Here is a 20649-nt window from a genome sequence, read left to right on the forward strand (position 1 = left end):
ATAATATTTTAAGGCTATACGTGTGTGAGGGATAGTGTCAGATATTGGGATAATGATAGCCTTTGGAAGACTGGAATACTTTGATTTGACAGGCATCTGCAAATAGTGTTTATTATGTATTCCTCGTGTTTTGGGTTGTTTTTTTTAGATATGCAACAAGTGTTGGAACTGGGTGTGACAGACTGGGTGGGATTTGTTTCATAATGCCTGGCATGGGTCTTTTTTAGTTAAAGGTTATACAATACCTTATCTAAGAGTGATTAATTTGCAGAGAATTCCCTACCATTGCTCTTCACTACTGTATACATTACATACATGTTATAACATAATATAAGAAAAAGAAAAAATTACAATGAGCTCATACAGTGTAAACAACCATTTCATTTATGATTCAGACAGTCCCTGTCCCAGTGTAGCATTCATTATGCATTCCCTAAAGGCCCGTACACACTGGCCGATATATCGTACACACTCATGAATGGCCGATATATCACGAGTCCGTCGGCCAGTGTGTATGGCCGATACGTCTGTGAACTCTGTCATTCACAGACGTATCGAGTCGGCCCCGCAGCACAGCCGACGGCCAATATATCTACCGATATATTGGAGTGTCACTGTGTGTGTATGGGCGGTCGGCCGACCGCCCGTACACATGCTGTGGCGGCCGGCGGTGATTGACAGCTGAACTGGGTGGGCGTGTGTACACGCCCGCCCAGTTCATGACGTCAGTCCCCGACGGATCAGCCAGTGTGTATGCTCAACACACTGCCTGATCCATCCATAGATATATCTGCTGATCAATTGATCGGCAGATATATCTTCCAGTGTGTACCCACCTTAAGGGTGCCCACACACGGTGCGATGTGTCCTCCAGGGACACATTGCTAGCGACGGGACCCGGTGGGGTGGCGGCATCGGCAAGTGCACACACACTTGTTGATGCTGGCAACAACAAGCGATGTCGGGGTGGGGTTGTGGGGGGGGGGGGTGTAGCAGGGCCATGCTACATTCTGGAGCATGGCATCGTTTGCTACCTCTTCAGATCTTTTTGCATGTTGAAGAAATCTGAGGAAGAATGACCCGCGGGTGCACGCATCGCTGTCGTTATCGTCCATACACATGGCACTTTTTAAACAATGTATCATTCCGAATGAAAAACATGGGTTAAGTTACTTAACCTACCAGAATGTCTTTGGGTTGTGGGAGAAAACTGGAGTATCTTGCGAAAATACACACACACACACAACATACAAATTCTTGGGTCTGCGACTGTGAAAATTGCATGTTCTCTGTACAGTGCTGTCCAACTGATTTGAGCAATTGAACTAATAATACTACTACTAATAATAATAATAATAGTAATAATAAATAATAAAAAATAGGTTGGTCATCTGATGAGACAGAAGCCTCCATTGAGACATACTATACACGGCCTTTTAACCATCTGTGTCCCCACCAAACCTTCCAAAAATCCTGATGTCAACAAAATAAATGGACAAATCTGGGCATGCACCGATCTACACACGATACTCTCACTTTATGTCAGTCATGCTCTCTTGCTGTGGTCACTACTGATGGTAATTTGTTATGTTAATTTTCCAAGACACTATCATTCCCCTCCCTGCTCTTTCTTTCCCTTCTCCATCCTTCCCTCTCTCTCTCCCTCCCTACTAACTCTAATGCACTCACATATATTCTGTTTTTCATACTACACCACTCATTATTATATTTTACTGCATAATAGAGAAATTTTGAAGTGAAATATTGCATTATGCTTTAATGCATGAAAATATAATTGATGATATAGGGACAAATGCATGCAGAGCATCATTACTCACAGGATAATTAAGCCATGTTTGCAGTATTATATAATTAAACATTATTCAATCTATCCACTAATTCTCTGATTGTTTAGTTAATCCAGGATTAAGATAAATATTGTCAAACTAGCAATTTCTTAGCCAGGAAAATTATAGGAAGCATCACTGTCCTATTATACTAATTGTTTTGCAATAATGTGATTGGTTAAACAGCCTTTGATGGTGGAAAGTAAAGATGATCCCAGTATATTGCATTACAAATCAATAATAGCTATGAAGCTGTGCTTCCTAAAAGCTCCAATCTGTGTTGCTTCACTTCCTGTGATAAGCCTCACAAATGTTTGTAGTTTAAAGCAGGCAAGACTTCTAAAGATAGCCGTGTGACATTTCTGATACAATAAAGCTTAAAGAGTTCAATTTGATGCATGCGAGAAAGCAAAATCTAGTTTGCTGAGTCTAAGGTTGCTTATATTGAGCTGCCACGGTGTAGGTTTGTGAGAGAATACATTATTGGAAGTGAGGGGAGGGGGCGCCGCATTTTATTCCTTGTAATTTATTACCACTTTGCCAGTTTGTCTGTTACTATTATGTTTATGCATGCCTGAACATATTGTATTTGGGTATAGCTATAGCATCTTAAGGGGGAGAATGCAACCTGCATAATGTCACACATGTTGTGCACTACTGCTAAGTGAGCAGGATCACCGGCTTTCCAACTCAAGTGAAAGGTCAAACTTGTCTTTTTTTCCATATGGCTTCACTGTTAATGGGTTCTGACAGTGTACTCATTGCAGGTCAGAGGTAAGATTCTTAAGTAGAAATTAATCCCGCAGAGTACAGTGGGCAATCCCAGCTCCACTGACCTAAACACAAGTAATCCTGACATTGCAGGAAGTAAGGCCTCCGCATTGGTGCTTTACATACACTGAATGTGCTGATTGTGAGCGTGTAATGGCATCATTCTAAAGGCTGGAAGGTGTTCCTGGAAATATTTTGACCCGAAAAAAATCCCATACTTTTCAGAATTCACCAAATGTACAAGAAAGTTTTTCTACCTTCCTATAGAAGTTTCCTCATACATCTGCCTTGCGTCATTTCCCTTAAATTGGCATCTTAGTCACAACGCATATGCAATAAAACACCAATCGGCCTATTCCAGAGACGCCAGGCTGCGACTTTATTTGCACAGGAATTAGTTTTAAATATGTACAAAGTCGCAGATGAAACACAACGCAACTTGAAGTGAAAAAAAGCTGCAGCCCTTGTATCGCAGCACTTTGTATACAGAATCAGTCTCATTCACGTACAGATGTACAATTGTTGCATAGCAAATTAATCAGTGCAGTCTCGTTAAGATGTTTTGTCACATCCGATTGCTTAATTTGTGTGACTACGGCACACATTCAAGCGAACGAGATGCTCAGCTCAAGCCAAGTTGCATGAGATCTAGCGCACCGAGGAGGGTTGTTTGGCATGACTGAGGCAAAAGTGTATGCAGACACATCTGCAGATGCAGTTATTACGATATTTTCTTATTAGACTGTACTGTGGGCTTAGTAAATTAACATTTATTCAAGAGATGTATTTCAAATGGCAATAGGGAAGACTATTATCGTGTTCATTAAAGATGGCATAATGGAAGTTGCAATGCTACACTAGTACTTTTTACAAGTTTCTTTGATGGATACACAGAGTCAATATCACAGTTCACCTTTAAAATATTTAAAAGTAATCCCAAAGGCACTGACCCTTTGAATGGAAAGTGGACAAGAGCACCAAAAAGTTAGCTTAATTGAAAGTGCCACCCTTGCAGCATGGTGTGTGTTCTGCAGTGAGAAGTGGCATTAAAATATCTATTTCTGCTGGAAGAGATAATATGATTGCTTTGGTGAATAGACCAAACATTTGAACAAAAAGTTCCTGTCCGGGTGGCTGTACCATTTCTTTTCGGCACCAACCTGCATTGTAATTGTAGCAGTAATGAGTCAAGCCAAGCTAGCCAGACAGATGAGAGGGAGACTAGTAGCAGTAGTGAGCTGAGACAAGCTAGCCAGACATATGAGAGGGAGACTAGTAGCAGTATTTAACTGATACAAGCTAGCCAGACATATGAGAGGGAGACTAGTAGCAGTATTTAACTGATACAAGCTAGCCAGACATATTAGCGGGAGACTAATGGCAGTATTGAGCTGAGACTAGCTAGCCAGACATATTAGAGGGAGACTAGTGGCAGTAGTGAGCTGAGACAAGCTAGCCAGACATTTCAGAGGGAGATTAGTGGCAGTAGTTAGCGGAGACAAGCTAGCCAGACATATGAGAGGGAGACTAATCGCAGGTTTGAGTTGAGACAAGCTAGCCAGACATATCAGAGGGAGACTAGTAGCAGTAGTGAGCTGATACAAGCTAGCCAGACATATGAGAGGGAGACTAGTGGCAGTAGTAAGCTGATACAAGCTATCCAGACATATGAGAGTGAGACTAGTGGCAGTAGTGAGCTGAGACAAGCTAGCCGGACATTTCAGTGGGAGACTAGTGGCAGTAGTGAGCGGAGACAAGCTAGCCAGACATTTCAGTGGGAGACCAAACATTTGAACAAAAAGTTCCTGTCCGGGTGGCTGTACCATTTCTTTTCGGCACCAACCTGCATTGTAATTGTAGCAGTAATGAGTCAAGCCAAGCTAGCCAGACAGATGACATATCAGAGGGAGACTAGTAGCAGTAGTGAGCTGAGACAAGCTAGCCAGACATATGAGAGGGAGACTAGTAGTAGTAGTGAGCTGATACAAGCTAGCCAGACATATAAGACTATGGTTTCATCAAGGTATTGTAATACTTAATATTGTTGGAAAAAAATGTGCTCCTGTGCTGTCTCCTTTCTCCTTACAGTGTCTCCAGCTGGGCCTCTTTACCAAGATGGCCGCCGGTGTACTGCTGCAATGTGCAACCACCTTGTCTCCTACACCACTGTGTATTTACTGCTGTTACCGCTGTAACTCAATCAACCTTCAAGTCTGTTTAAGGATCATTTGTATAGCCTAACCTCCTTTTTACATTCAGCTGGTTCCTATTGCATACCATAAGGTTGTATACCAATAGGAAATACTGTATCAACAAATATTAGATTACAGAAAGTCAAAAGTAGTTTGTATAGATGAGCAATATAGATTCAAAATGAAAAGAATTCTGTATTATTTGATTATTAACATTTATTTTTATACTGTAGTAATTGCAAAAGGGAACTAACAGTAATAAAATAATATACAGGTAGGTATAGACAAACATACAAAGAATGCCCCACTCACCAGGCTGCAATATACACTTTACAGCTTAACCTGCAAGGGTGAGAGCAGCAGAACACCTGAATTATACTCTCAGTTAACTGCAAGTAAAATAGCTGCTTTTCACAGTAACCTCCCGAAACTGCCCAGTATTCCAGGTTAAATGCAAGCTGTAACATTAAAGCAGGACTGTCTGTAACATTAAAGCAGAACTGTAGTAACAGTTTTACATATATTGTCATCATTGATAAATGGATGTGATTTCTACTTGGCATTTAAAGCATGTAAAACAAACATTCAGACTTTCTTATACCTGTGACCCTCTTCAGATATCAATGTCTATGGGGTAAATGTAACAGTCTGCAATTGGCAGGTCACGGCGAGTAACCGGTGAGACTACCCGATGCACCAGAAACTTGTAACTGCCTGTAAGTTGCAGGCTATTACATATACCTCAATAACCTTCTTTAAATTGGTCAATGATGCCTCTATTACTTGTCCAGACCTCGGTCAGGACACTTAAATGGACACAATGCGGCAGATGTATTAAGCCTGGAGTAGTGATAGAATGGAAGGTGATAAAGCACCAGCCAATCAGATCCCAACTGTCATTTTACAGGCTGGGTTTGAAAAATGACAGTTAGGAGCTGACTGGCTGGCGCGTTATCACCTTCCACTTTATCACTTCACCAGGCTTAATACATCTGCCCCTTTGATCCTTATTGTGAGGTTCATGTACATTTAGTCATACTATATGCTATTGTTTGTATACTGATTTGGTCACATCTTATGCTTAAGACTCCCTACACTTATGGGTAAATTTACTATGAATCGTGTTTTGCCGAGTTTAAACACAATTGGCTTCGCTGTGATACTGTATGTGAGAGTTTTTAAAAATCAAACACCTAAATTTACTAAGAATCGTATTTGACAGAATTGTGCTTTCCAATGGTGTATGCAATCATGTTTAGTCGTATTTAATAGTGTGAATGTTCAGTCATGTTTGTGCCCGAAGTGTATAGTCCTGCCTGTGATCAGCATGTTCTGTAGAAGTCTGCACAGTGTCTGTTGGCCAATCAGTGGCCTCTGTGTTGATTGGCAGAAAGGCTACTTACAGCCAGTCAGTGGCCTGTTACCATGGTATCAGCCACTGATTGGCTGGCAGCCATACAAGTGATAGACCTCATGTAGATTTTTCCACTTGTGGGAGCAGCCCTGTATGTACAGCATGTACATATAGCAGGGACAGGACTTTTGTTTAAACAACCTGGGATGCCTACTGGAGAAGAGGACTGACTTGTGCCAAGGGTTAGATATTTTTTGTGGTTCAAGTTCAGAACATGGGACCTCCTGGATTATCAGAACTAAACTGCTTCAGAACATCATTAAACTTATTCAGAACTTTAAAAAGTGTAACCTCGCAGACTTGCTCAGCTAGCCACACTTCAGCAGGATACTATTCCCAATAGATGTCCATGTGGATAGTAAAACTGCTAGCCCGTGGGTACCATGTCCCATGCAGCAGGATGCTACCTTTATTGGGGTGTCCCAACTTCCCCAGGATTCCCTGACCTGGGCTGACTGGTTAGGGGGAATAATGCTTTGACCGGGGGGAATCCATTGAGTGTTTTTTCTCTGATTTGTAACTATTATTTACTTTTACATATAGAAGCAATGCACAGGTTACACTGATCTATGCAGGCTCCTGCAGAACACTCTGATCATAGGGAAGTCTATTTGGAAAGTGTATTTTGTCTCGACTCTGCTCCGTGTTTTTAAACACGTTTCTTTGTAAATTTCTGTGTTGTATTCTTTTCTATACAAAGTACTTGCACGTTGGTCTGATGGTGTATTGGTTTCTATTTGCAGATTAGTACATGTTTTGCAGTTCAAATTGCAATGTCACTCCTGTGTTTGCCTTTAGTAAATCTCAGAGTTTGAAAAAAATGCTAAATACGCCTGAGAGTGCAATCTCGGGCAAACACAATTCTTAGTAAATTTTTCCCTTAAAGAGGAAGATCGGGAAAAGCTAGGCAGGCACATTCAGAGGGGCAGATGTATTAACCTGGAGAAGGCATAAGGAAGTGATAAGTGCAAGGTGATAAACGCATCAGCCAATCAGCTCCAATATGTAAATTGACAGTTAGGAGCTGACTGGTTGGTGCGTTCATCACCTTGCACTTATCACTGGTTTATTACTTCCTTATACCTTCTCCAGGTTAATGCATATGTACAGTAAGGGCATGTTTGTGTCAATGTAACCACGCATAACAGTATGAAATAGTCCCATAACCCTAATTTAAATGAATAGGCACTGCTATGAACTCTTTGTTACTGTAAATAGCCTTACTGTCAAATATATTACCACCTCAGTTATCCCACCAATCAATTCATAATTTACACTTTCTAGTAAATTATAAGCCCCTACTCTCACCCCACCATTATATTAACAGCCCATGCCCCCATCCATCCATGTTACATAAGGTGTACTTCCTCCATCACACTTACCTTCTTTTATCTGACAACATACATTTCAGGGACAGACGTATGTCAGCAAGAGATCATCAATGTTTTGCATATATCAATAGGGTCCTGGTAGGCCTGAGTCCTGTGGGGGATGTGGTGGCCACATCAGGGGTGTGGCATGGCTACTTGCAGTCCAGGGCTCTTGCCTCTGCTATACAGAGACCCAGACATAGGGATTTCCTACAAATCCACCCACTCCCGGAGCCCCTGTACATTGATAGTCACAGGGCATCGATGGTGAGATGTGACAATGTTTTTTATTTAATGTTTTTTAATAGTCATATTTTAATAAGTCATTGATCTATGTAATAAATAGTGATGAGCGGGTTCGGTTTCTCGGAAACCGAACCCCCCCGAACTTCACCCTTTTTACACGGGTCCGAGCCATACTCGGATTCTCCCGTATGGCTCGGTTAACCCGAGCGCGCCCGAACGTCATCATCCCGCTGTCGGATTCTCGCGAGATTCGGATTCTATATAAGCAGCCGCGCGTCGCCGCCATTTTCACTCGTGCATTGGAAATGTTAGGGAGAGGACGTGGCTGGCGTCCTCTCCGTTATTGTTGAACTTGATTGTGCATTATTGCTTAATTGTGGGGAGGGCTAGGGACCAGCTGTATAATATAGGAGGAGTACAGTGCAGAGTTTTGCTGATCAGTGACCACCAGTTATCCGTTCTCTGCCTGAAAAAAACGCTCCATATCTGTGCTCAGTGTGCTGCATATATCTGTTGCTCACACTGCTTAATTGTGGGGACTGGGGAGCAGCTGTATTATATAGCAGGAGTACAGTGCAGAGTTTTGCTGACCAGTGACCACCAGTATACGTTGTCTGCCTGAAAAACACTCCATATCTGTGCTCAGTGTGCTGCATATATCTGTGCTCACACTGCTTAATTGTGGGGACTAGGGAGCAGCTGTATTATATAGCAGGAGTACAGTGCAGAGTTTTGCTGACAGTGACCACCAGTATACGTTGTCTGCCTGAAAAACACTCCATATCTGTGCTCAGTGTGCTGCTTTATTGTGGGGACTGGGGACCACCAGTATAATATTATATAGGAGGAGTACAGTGCAGAGTTTTGCTGACCAGTGACCACCAGTATATAATATATAGCATTACGGTACAGTAGGCCACTGCTGTACCTACCTCTGTGTCGTCATTAAGTATACTATCCATCTACATTCTATACCTGTGGTGCATTTTAGTTTTGCAGTTTGCTGACACAGTGACCACCAGTATACTATATATAGCAGTACGGTACGGAAGGCCACTGCTGTACCTACCTCTGTGTCGTCATTAAGTATACTATCCATCTACATTCTATACCTGTGGTGCATTTTAGTTTTGCAGTTTGCTGACAGTGACCACCAGTATACTATATATAGCAGTACGGTACGGAAGGCCACTGCTGTACCTACCTCTGTGTCATCATTAAGTATACTATCCATCTACATTCTATACCTGTGGTGCATTTTAGTTTTGCAGTTTGCTGACACAGTGACCACCAGTATACTATATATAGCAGTACGGTACGGAAGGCCACTGCTGTACCTACCTCTGTGTCGTCATTAAGTATACTATCCATCTACATTCTATACCTGTGGTGCATTTTAGTTTTACAGTTTGCTGACACAGTGACCACCAGTATACTATATATAGCAGTACGGTACGGAAGGCCACTGCTATACCTACCTCTGTGTCGTCATTAAGTATACTATCCATCTACATTCTATACCTGTGGTGCATTTTAGTTTTGCAGTTTGCTGACACAGTGACCACCAGTATACTATATATAGCAGTACGGTACGGAAGGCCACTGCTGTACCTACCTCTGTGTCGTCATTAAGTATACTATCCATCTACATTGTATACCTGTGGTGCATTTTAATTTTGCAGTTTGCTGACACAGTGACCACCAGTATACTATATATAGCAGTACGGTACGGAAGGCCACTGCTGTACCTACCTCTGTGTCGTCATTAAGTATACTATCCATCTACATTCTATACCTGTGGTGCATTTTAGTTTTGCAGTTTGCTGACACAGTGACCACCAGTATATATAGCAGTACGGTACGGAAGGCCACTGCTCTACCTACCTCTGTGTCGTCAAGTATACTATCCATCCATACCTGTGGTGCATTTCAGTTGTGCGCAGTATATATAGTAGTAGGCCATTGCTATTGATACTGGCATATAATTCCACACATTAAAAAATGGAGAACAAAAATGTGGAGGTTAAAATAGGGAAAGATCAAGATCCACTTCCACCTCGTGCTGAAGCTGCTGCCACTAGTCATGGCCGAGACGATGAAATGCCATCAATGTCGTCTGCCAAGGCCGATGCCCAATGTCATAGTAGAGAGCATGTAAAATAAAAAAAACAAAAGTTCAGTAAAATGACCCAAAAATCAAAATTGAAAGCATCTGATGAGAAGCGTAAACTTGTCAATATGCCATTTACGACACGGAGTGGCAAGGAACGGCTGAGGCCCTGGCCTATGTTCATGGCTAGTGGTTCATATTCACATGAGGATGGAAGCACTCATCCTCTCGCTAGAAAAATGAAAAGACTTAAGCTGGCAAAAGCACAGCAAAGAACTGTGCGTTCTTCTAAATCACAAATCTCCAAGGAGAGTCCAATTGTGTCGGTTGCGATGCCTGACCTTCCCAACACTGGACGGGAAGAGCTTGCTTCTTCCACCATTTGCACGCCCCCTGCAAGTGCTAGAAGGAGCACCCGCAGTCCAGTTCCTGATAGTCAAATTGAAGATGTCACTGTTGAAGTACACCAGGATGAGGATATGGGTGTTGCTGGCGCTGGGGAGAAAATTAACAAGGAGGATTCTGATGGTGAGGTGGTTTGTTTAAGTCAGGCACCCGGGGAGACACCTGTTGTCCATGGGACGAATATGGCCATTGACATGCCTGGTCAAAATACAAAAAAAATCAGCTCTTCGGTGTGGAATTATTTCAACACAAATGCGGACAACAGGTGTCAAGCCATGTGTTGCCTTTGTCAAGCTGTAACAAGTAGGGGTAAGGACGTTAACCACCTCGGAACATCCTCCCTTATACGTCACCTGCAGCGCATTCATCATAAGTCAGTGACAAGTTCAAAAACTTTGGGCGACAGCGGAACAGTCCACTGACCACTAAATCCCTTCCTCTTGTAACCAAGCTCCTACACCACCAACTCCCTCAGTGTCAATTTCCTCCTTACCCAGGAAAGCCAATAGTCCTGCAGGCCATGTCATTGGCAAGTCTGACGAGTCCTCTCCTGCCTGGGATTCCTCCGATGCATCCTTGAGTTTAACGCCTACTGCTGCTGGCGCTGCTGTTGTAGCTGCTGGGAGTCGATCGTCATCCCGGAGGGGAAGTCGGAAGACCACTTGTACTACTTCCAGTAAGCAATTGACTGTCCAATAGTCCTTTGCGAGGAAGATGAAATATCACAGCAGTCATCCTGCTGCAAAGCAGATAACTCAGGCCTTGGCAGCCTGGGCGGTGAGAAACGTGGTTCCGGTATCCACCGTTAATTTAGAGGCAACTAGAGACTTGATTGAGGTACTGTGTCCCCGGTACCAAATACCATCTAGGTTCCATTTCTCTAGGCAGGCGATACCGAAAATGTACACAGACCTCAGAAAAAGAGTCACCAGTGTCCTAAAAAATGCAGTTGTACCCAATGTCCACTTAACCACGGACATGTGGACAAGTGGAGCAGGGCAGACTCAGGACTATATGACTGTGACAGCCCACTGGGTAGATGTATTGCCTCCCGCAGCAAGAACAGCAGCGGCGGCACCAGTAGCAGCATCTCGCAAACGCCAACTCGTTCCTAGGCAGGCTACGCTTTGTATCACCGCTTTCCAGAAGAGGCACATAGCTGACAACCTCTTACGGAAACTGAGGAAGATCATCGCAGAATGGCTTACCCCAATGGGACTCTCCTGGGGATTTGTGACATCGGACAACGCCAGCAATATTGTGCGTGCATTACATCTGGGCAAATTCCAACACGTCCCATGTTTTGCACATACATTGAATTTGGTGGTGCAGAATTATTTAAAAAACGACAGGGGCGTGCAAGAGATGCTGTCGGTGGCCCGAAGAATTGCGGGCCACTTTCGGCATTCAGCCACCGCGTACAGAAGACTGGAGCACCACCAAACATTCCTGAACCTGCCCTGCCATCATCTGAAGCAAGAGGTGGTAACGAGGTGGAATTCAACCCTCTATATGCTTCAGAGGATGGAGGAGCAGCAAAAGGCCATTCAAGCCTATACATCTGCCTACGATATAGGCAAAGGAGGGGGAATGCACCTGACTCAAGCGCAGTGGAGAATGATTTCAACGTTGTGCAAGGTTCTGCAACCCTTTGAACTTGCCACACGTGAAGTCAGTTCAGACACTGCCAGCCTGAGTCAGGTCATTCCCCTCATCAGGCTTTTGCAGAAGAATCTGGAGACATTGAAGGAGGAGCTAAAACAGAACGATTCCGCTAGGCATGTGGGACTTCTGGATGGAGCCCTTAATTCGCTTAACCAGGATTCACGGGTGGTCAATCTGTTGAAATCAGAGCACTACATTTTGGCCACCGTGCTCGATCCTAGATTTAAAACCTACGTTGTATCTCTCTTTCCGGCAGACACAAGTCTGCAGAGGTTCAAAGACCTGCTGGTGAGAAAATTGTCAAGTCAAGCGGAACGTGACCCGTCAACATCTCCTCCTTCACATTCTCCCGCAACTGGGGGTGCGAGGAAAAGGCTAAGAATTCCGAGCCCACCCCAGCTGGCGGTGATGCAGGGCAGTCTGGAGCGAGTGCTGACATCTGGTCCGGACTGAAGGACCTGCCAACGATTACTGACATGTCGTCTACTGTCACTTCATATGATTCTCTCACCATTGAAAGATTGGTGGAGGATTATATGAGTGACCGCATCCAAGTAGGCACGTCAGACAGTCCGTACGTATACTGGCAGGAAAAAGAGGCAATTTGGAGGCCCTTGCACAAACTGGCTTTATTCTTCCTAAGTTGCCCTCCCTCCAGTGTGTACTCCGAAAGAGTGTTTAGTGCAGCCGCTCACCTTGTCAGCAATCGGCGTACGAGGTTACTTCCAGAAAATGTGGAGAAGATGATGTTCATCAAAATGAATTATAATCAATTCCTCCGTGGAGACATTCACCAGCAGCAATTGCCTCCACAAAGTACACAGGGACCTGAGATGGTGGATTCCAGTGGGGACGAATTAATAATCTGTGAGGAGGGGGATGTACATAGTGAAAGGGGTGAGGAATCGAAGGATGATGATGAGGTGGACATCTTGCCTCTGTAGAGCCAGTTTGTGCAAGGAGAGATTGATTGCTTCTTTTTTTGGTGGGGGCCCAAACCAACCAGTAATTTCAGTCACAGTCGTGTGGCAGACCCTGTCGCTGAAATGATTGGTTCGTTAAAGTGTGCATGTCCTGTTTATACAACATAAGAGTGGGTGGGAGGGCCCAAGGATAATTCCATCTTGCACCTCTTTTTTCTTTCATTTTTCTTTGCATCATGTGCTGTTTGGGGACAATTTTTTTGAAGTGCCTTCCTGCCTGACACTGCAGTGCCACTCCTAGATGGGCCAGGTGTTTGTGTCGGCCACTTGTGTCGCTTAGCTTAGTCACACAGCGACCTTGGTGCGCCTCTTTTTTTCTTTGCATCATGTGCTGTTTGGGGACAATTTTTTTGAAGTGCCATCCTGCCTGACACTGCAGTGCCACTCCTAGATGGGCCAGGTGTTTGTGTCGGCCACTTGGGTCGCTTAGCTTAGCCATCCAGCGACCTCGGTGCAAATTTTAGGACTAAAAATAATATTGTGAGGTGTGAGGTGTTCAGAATAGACTGGAAAAATGAGTGGAAATTATGGTTATTGAGGTTAATAATACTATGGGATCAAAATGACCCCCAAATTCTATGATTTAAGCTGTTTTTTAGGGTTTTTTGTAAAAAAACACCCGAATCCAAAACACACCCGAATCCGCCAAAAAAATTTCGGTGAGGTTTTGCCAAAACGCGTCCGAATCCAAAACACGGCCGCGGAACCGAATCCAAAACCAAAACACAAAACCCGAAAAATGTCCGGTGCACATCACTAGTAATAAAATACACTGATATTTCCATTCTAAACATTGATGTTTAGTAGCTGATGTTTTCAGATATTGTTTTCTAACTGACATCGGTGGTCTTGTATTGCTATTATCATCAATGGTAACTTTGATGATAAACCATTGATCCCTACTGTCTGCCTCTACTGCTTCCTTCAAATGTGGCCCGTAGAACATATCAGGTGGCACACAACCTGTGACATGAATCAGCACGGTAGGCAGGCACAGACAGAGAGAGGGGGAGGGTGAAACAGATTAGTAGGATGTGTGAGCTGTGTGCTAAAGGTGACAAGTCTGCACCTGCATTCACTCTGTGTCCCACCCCCAGGCACCTAGTGTATGTTTCACTGGGGGGTGGGAGAACACTGTATGACAACACCTATGTTGAGTGCTGCATACAATTATAGGCACTGTAATTAATGAATAACTATATGCTAAAGTATGAAAAATGCAACACATCCAAAAATGCACTTACCTATGTGTAATAGTGAAAATTGGATATCATTCACTTAGAAGTACTTGTGTTTTAAATATGGTTTTCAAAACACCTACTGTAGGTAATGTGTACAAAATAAAATGATCCTTATCACTGTTAAATTTAATAATCTCCTGGCAGTGTTGGACTGGTGCATAAAGGGCCCACCGGGGGGAATGGGGCCCATGCTTAAGGGTGTGTCCAGTCTCCAGAGGGTTGTGGCCAGTCATCACAGAGGCTTGGCTGATCATTAGAGAGTGTATGGTCTAGACCCCATGATAAATACATATAGTAAATACTGCTAGTGCATGCATGATAATGTACCAGCAATGCAATGTAGAGAATGCACCATATTCCTGTGCAGTATAAGGTAACATATGTATAATGTATAATTTCTGCAGAGTCTAGAACTGGATCCCTAGAGGGGGCGGTGGGCCCTCAGGCAGTGGGGCCCACTGGGAGTTTCCCTGTACCCCTGTGGGCCAGTCCAACTCTGTCTCCTGGTCTGCTGATACCCAGGGTCGGCAACAGAAATTTTGGGGACAAGCATATGTTTTTGCGGTCCCCAATCCCACCACAGTAGGTACAGGCCAGTCGGCCATTGGCTCAACCCCTCTGTGTGTCTGCAGCCTCACGTCCATATCTCTCCAGCCTCATCCCCTATCTCTGTATCTCAACCTTATCCCACTGTGTCTCTCCAGCCTCATCCTCATGTGTCGCTCCAGCCTCAACCACTGTCTCTCCAGCCTCATCCTCACATGTATCGCTCCAGCCTTATCCTCAGCCCCGTGTCATCTCAATCATCCCCAGCCCCCCAACCCCAGCCCGACATATGTCTTTCCAGCCCAGCTATACTTACCTCCTGCTGGTGTCTGTTTGTCTTCACAGGCAACTTGGCTACATACAGCAGGAGGACAGGCAAGGAGGACACATGAATTAGACTCATAAGAGTTGGAGCCCAGTAGCTGTGTGCTCCTTGTACTCTGGAGGTTCCCCCTGTCACCAGGCCAGCTGATATTTCCATAGTTAGTCACTGTTTATACAGTGTGAAATAGATTTGCAAAATGGTTTATACAAAATAGTTTTACTTATATTATTTCATCACTCTGCCTTTCCTTCATTGCTTCTGTACATAAAATGTAAAAAGACTGCCACTGATGCTCCCTTGTTAGCTTTTGTTTCTCTGAAATTCTCTTTGTCAATCTTAAAAACTGCTGCAAACACAATGTTATTCTGCTAATTATATGGATTAATTCAGGGTTCTAATGTTCTAACCATTTAACCACTTGTTAATCCTGAGTACCTGACCCTTGACCTAATGGAAAATGGGTTTTAATTGGTATTTCCATATTGTAACTTTAGCAAAAAAAAAAGAAGCTAATGAAATTCCCATAATTTTGCATGTTCTCTCCTACACTGGTCTCCCCAAGCACTAATATTTCTATTCTTCTGCATATTTTATGCTGGTGTTAATGTCTCGCCGAGGATACGGGTGGTGTAAAATCTCGATGGAGAATCTAGCAACACGCAACAGATAAACCCTCTCTGTTTCTATTAAACTCTTCAACAGCTTGTTAGATTTCCCGGAGCTTCAATCAAACACTTTTTAAACAAATTAAAGTACTCGAACTATTATTGATATGCCTGTAGGAATATTATCCAGATGTTTGTTCTGATTTGGGAAAGAAACACCAAACTGATTTTTTTAATGAAATAGTAAATATGCTTGTAGCAAGCTTTGGAAACTGTTTTTGAAGTGGATTTTCTGCCTTGATCCATAGGGGGTAATTCTGGCTACTATTGTTTAGTTACTGTGTGTGCTTGTCTTGTCAAACAACAGTTAAATGGTTACTTTTGTTACATTGTGTTTATAGTACCATATTTACATTTAAATGCATTATTGTATTTGTCTCAATTCTAGTTTTTAGCTTTTATAAATTTGAATTTAAAACATGAAACATGAAAAATGCAATTTAGCTTCACTTGTACATTAGCAATTCTAAATTAATTCACATTTTAGTATGTAAAAATGTGCCAGTTAATTGTTTTTTATGTCTTTCTGCAGACAAAAAGCTAATTTCCTGAAACATTTTCACAAATAAACTGTTCATGTGAAGTAAAATAGGCAGTAATTAAAGAATAATTGTTCTTTGCAGTGTCAAATAATAGCCAATCTGTCTTATATTTTGGATGCCCATAACACCTACAGTACAGTACAGTATGTGTGCTCAGTTAGGTGGCAATGTCACCCCTGCCATCTAGAACGCAATGACTAGTGGCTCTTATTCTCTACTGAGCAATCAGTTTGTAGCAGAAAGCTCAGCTCAGAATGTGGCAGTGCATAGATGCCCAATTTGTATTTTTTGTGTGCAACATCTGGTGTCCTATGAGTATAAAGAAAATGCATTATAGTAGACATTTCAAATAACCCGTGTACTTTATTTTATAACATATAGTTTTTATTACTTGACAATCAAAAAGAAACACAATGTAAATATAGTAAAGCTAAAACTATAATAAGCCCCATACATCTGTGCCACATTTCCCCAATTCCTTAATCTGCTGATTGGCATCCATTGTTGATCAGCGATTCGTCAAGGTATCAGGAAAATTTTACATGTTAAAATTTCTTGATCCGATTCTTTTTTTGTCAGGATTAGCAAATTGTGGAAATCCAGCATGTTGAATTTCCCTAATTCCCCAACCCTTGTGTCCGGGGATCCAAGAATTGTCCCACACCATTGCATATGTATGGGGTTTATAACACACACTGAGGCCAGTCCCTGGTAAGTCCAGACAGCCAAGGCAGCACAATGACAGCTCTGTCGCGTAGGGAAGGTGGAGGAGCCACACAGTTCTGAGGGGATATGCGCTCCCCAGTTCCTCAGTCATGGAACTGATACCGCTGATGAGCGGGGCCAGTATATACACTGTTACTGTACAGGACCATATTCTCAGAATCCCCTACTCTCTGCTCACTACTTACTCATAGTCATGTTTTCACTGCCCAGGCCACTTGTGTGCCCTCCCTCACTCGCATCCCTCCCCACTGGTGTCTAGACGGCCACCTGTACCAGACTGTCCATAGTCCAGACCCTCTTGTTGCTGTGGTTCACTATGCAAGTTTAACATTGGCATGTCTGCATTTTGTAGTGTAGTCAACTACTATTATATTAGTTAAGTATGGTGCTCTGTTGCTATGCACCAGCTACATGACATCTATATTTCAATACTGTATGTTCTTTGAAGATAAAAACTATAGTTCTTTTGTACTATGCACGCACTTACCAAATGTTATAAAATTGCCCTCAGCAGATAATTATTTCTATATCCATTCTGTACCGATTGCTCCTAGTGCACCTCCTTTGAGCATGGTGTGCAAAGTTGCCAGATCAGATCAAACCAGAGACTACTTCCCAATATAAAACCATTCCTTTTTACGTTTGACTTTTCTTCCAGTGTACTGCTTGTATAACCCTCATAAAATATTATTTATTTTGGGAATTAAGCTAAAGGGGCTGTATAAGTTGGCATGCAGAGTAGAGAATGTCTTCAAGTTTGATCAAAGAGCCTAAAATATGTCCTAAACCACCAATGAGCAATCTTTGTAGAAATTCCACCATAGCAGCATGTGAAGAAGATATACGCATGGCAACACAAAGATTCTGTTAGATTGCTTTTTTGTGCTCTTCTGCACTGCTCTATTGTAGATTACTCCCAGTTTTAGTAAGCCACAGAGGGCTGTACATAAAATATTTTTTTTTTACAATATCTATGAGTAAAATTGGTGAATCAAACGGATGGACATAAAAGTAGGTAAAACTGAAACAAGTAAAGCGTTAGGGTAAGAATACAGACAAAAGATAAATGCATTTGGCAAAATAAGGGGAAACTGCATAAGAGCATACAGAACTTAATAGATTGATACCCCACAAGACAGGAATGAATGGGGATTTAGGTCAACAAAGAGCAAACACAGTGCAAAAACATATCCCCAATATTGAAGGCAAAGACAATGTGATAATAAATAGAAACAAAAAAAGCAGCAGACTGAATCCCTGCAAGGACAGCACACAGCCCCCTCCACATGCCCCATATACACTATCAGACCCCTATATACAGATGCATCCACTTACTGACATTACATCTAGCCTCACTGCACGTTAAACAACCCTTCTAGTCATGCCATGCTGTGGTGTGACTTGTTAGCTCGAGCGTCTTTCTGTGTGACTTTTGCCATTAAAATGCATCTTATTCATAAAACAATGGGGGTCATTCTGACCTGATCGCACGCTGCAGTTTGTTGCAGCAGTGCGATTGGGTCAGTACTGCGCATGCGCCGGCACCGCAGTGCGCTGGCACATGCCAGACGGCCGAAGGCCGTTATTGCTTAGCGATCGCCTCTGCCTGATTGACAGGCAGAGGCGGTCGCTGGGCGGAATGGGGCTTGACGGTGGCGTTAAGCCGCCGTTTAGGGGGTATGGTCCGACCAATGCAGGCATGGCCAGACCGTTGGGGGGGCGGGCCACGGCGCCACTGCAACCCGGGGCAGTGAAGAAGTTCTCCCAGCCAGCCACAGGAGCTGCGCTGGCTGGGAGTTACTTCTCAAATGCAAAAGAATCGCCACTGTGCGATGATTTTGCACTTCTGCGAAGGGGGGGGGATGGCACTGCCATGCGGGGCGGACTAGCCCTGTGCTGGGCGTCTCCCGCATGTCTGAGTGCCTGACCGTAGCTGTGCTAAATTTAGCACAGCTACGATCAACTCGGAATGACCCCCAATGTGAATAGGACACACAAGCAGCGATTGCTGATTACAATGATATGCGGCATGCCTATTCTCTGTGTGTGACCATGATTGTATCTGCATAGGAAATGCTGCGCTAAAGAGTTTTCCTTGAAATCATTGTAGCGTAACATTTGTATGCAGATACCAGCACAGTCACACAGAGAATAGGCATGCCGCATACCATTTTAATCAACAGAGTTAGCTTGTGGGTCTAATTCACATAGTGATGTAAATAAGATTTCTTTTGGCAAAAAGATGCCAGACACTAACTGAGTTGCACGGGGCCTGTCAGCTCACTTACGCCAGGCATCCACCGCTGCGTGGCGTATTGAAGCAAGATGTATGAGGACACATCTGCAAGCCCTTTTATATTCCATAAGACAATTCCATATGCCACTTACTGTATATGCCACCAGACAGTTCCAGATGGCCATTATTTTTCATTAGGCTCCTCCACAAGCCCATTATATGCTAAAAGACCCCCTCCACACATGCCCCTGAATTGCCATCAGATGACTCCACATGCCCTTTATAGTCCATCACACATATATACACAATATATCGTCTCCTCCACATGCCACTTATATACAGTCTCTTCCACATTACCCTTATATTCCATCTCTTCCACATACTACTTATATTCCATCTCTTCCACATACTACTTATATTCCATCTCTTCCACATACTACTTATATTCCATCTCTTCCACATGACCCTTATATTCCATCTCTTCCACATGCCACTCATATTCAATCTCTTCCACATGCCCCTTATATGCAATCTGTTTCACATGCCACTCATATACAATCTCTTCCACCTGCCTCTCATAGGCAATATCTGGAGCCCAGACTGAGAGGTGGGACTGCACAAATTCCTCCTCACTAGAGCTTGCTGACAGTGCAACGGAGTGTGACGTCCCCATGGTACCTTCCTTAGTTGCCAGCACACAGACACAATCCTGTGTGACCCTGCATCTGCTGCAAGGAACCTGACAGCTGTTCCAGTTTAAAGTGTTGCCAAGCTCTGTCCTAGAGTTCTATGGCACCTGGCCATGGGCCACATATAGGCTGTGTAAGGGTGGGAGGTAGCAGGCAAGAACAAATAGCCTTGTGTGTTGCTTATCCTCAAATAGTCTGGTGGGCCACATACACCCGAATAGTCTCTTGGGCCACGTATACCCAAATAGTCTGGTGTGCTGCATACACGCAAATAGTCTGGTGTGCTGCATACACGCAAATAGTCTGGTGTGCTGCACACACGCAAATAGTCTGGTGTGCTGCATACTGTACACCCAAATAACCTGGTGAGCAACGTATACCCAAATAGTCTGGTGTGCCGCATATACCCAAATAGTCTAGTGGGCCACATATACCCAACTGGACATATTTTCCTGGTATATAGTAAATATTACTGAAAGTTATATCAAAAAACTAAATTTCAACAGCACTTAAACGTATTTATGACTGATTCAAAGCATTGTTTATGTTTAGTTACATTGGTCATAACATGCCCTAATAGCAGATTGATATGTACGTATTATGTATGTATGTATGTATGTATGTATGTATGTATGTATGTATGTATGTATGTATTGATAACCTACATATTTCCAGT

General features: G+C 43.2%; 1 protein-coding gene across 5 annotated transcripts in view; it reads left to right on the forward strand.

The window, feature by feature from the left end:
* Nucleotides 1-20649, forward strand: part of TENM2 (teneurin transmembrane protein 2) — a 1540328-nt gene that overhangs the window by 657928 nt on the left and 861751 nt on the right. The gene's annotated exons all lie outside the window — the stretch shown is intronic.

This window comes from Pseudophryne corroboree, chromosome 6 (assembly GCF_028390025.1).
Source record: "Pseudophryne corroboree isolate aPseCor3 chromosome 6, aPseCor3.hap2, whole genome shotgun sequence".
Lineage (NCBI taxonomy): Eukaryota > Metazoa > Chordata > Amphibia > Anura > Myobatrachidae > Pseudophryne > Pseudophryne corroboree.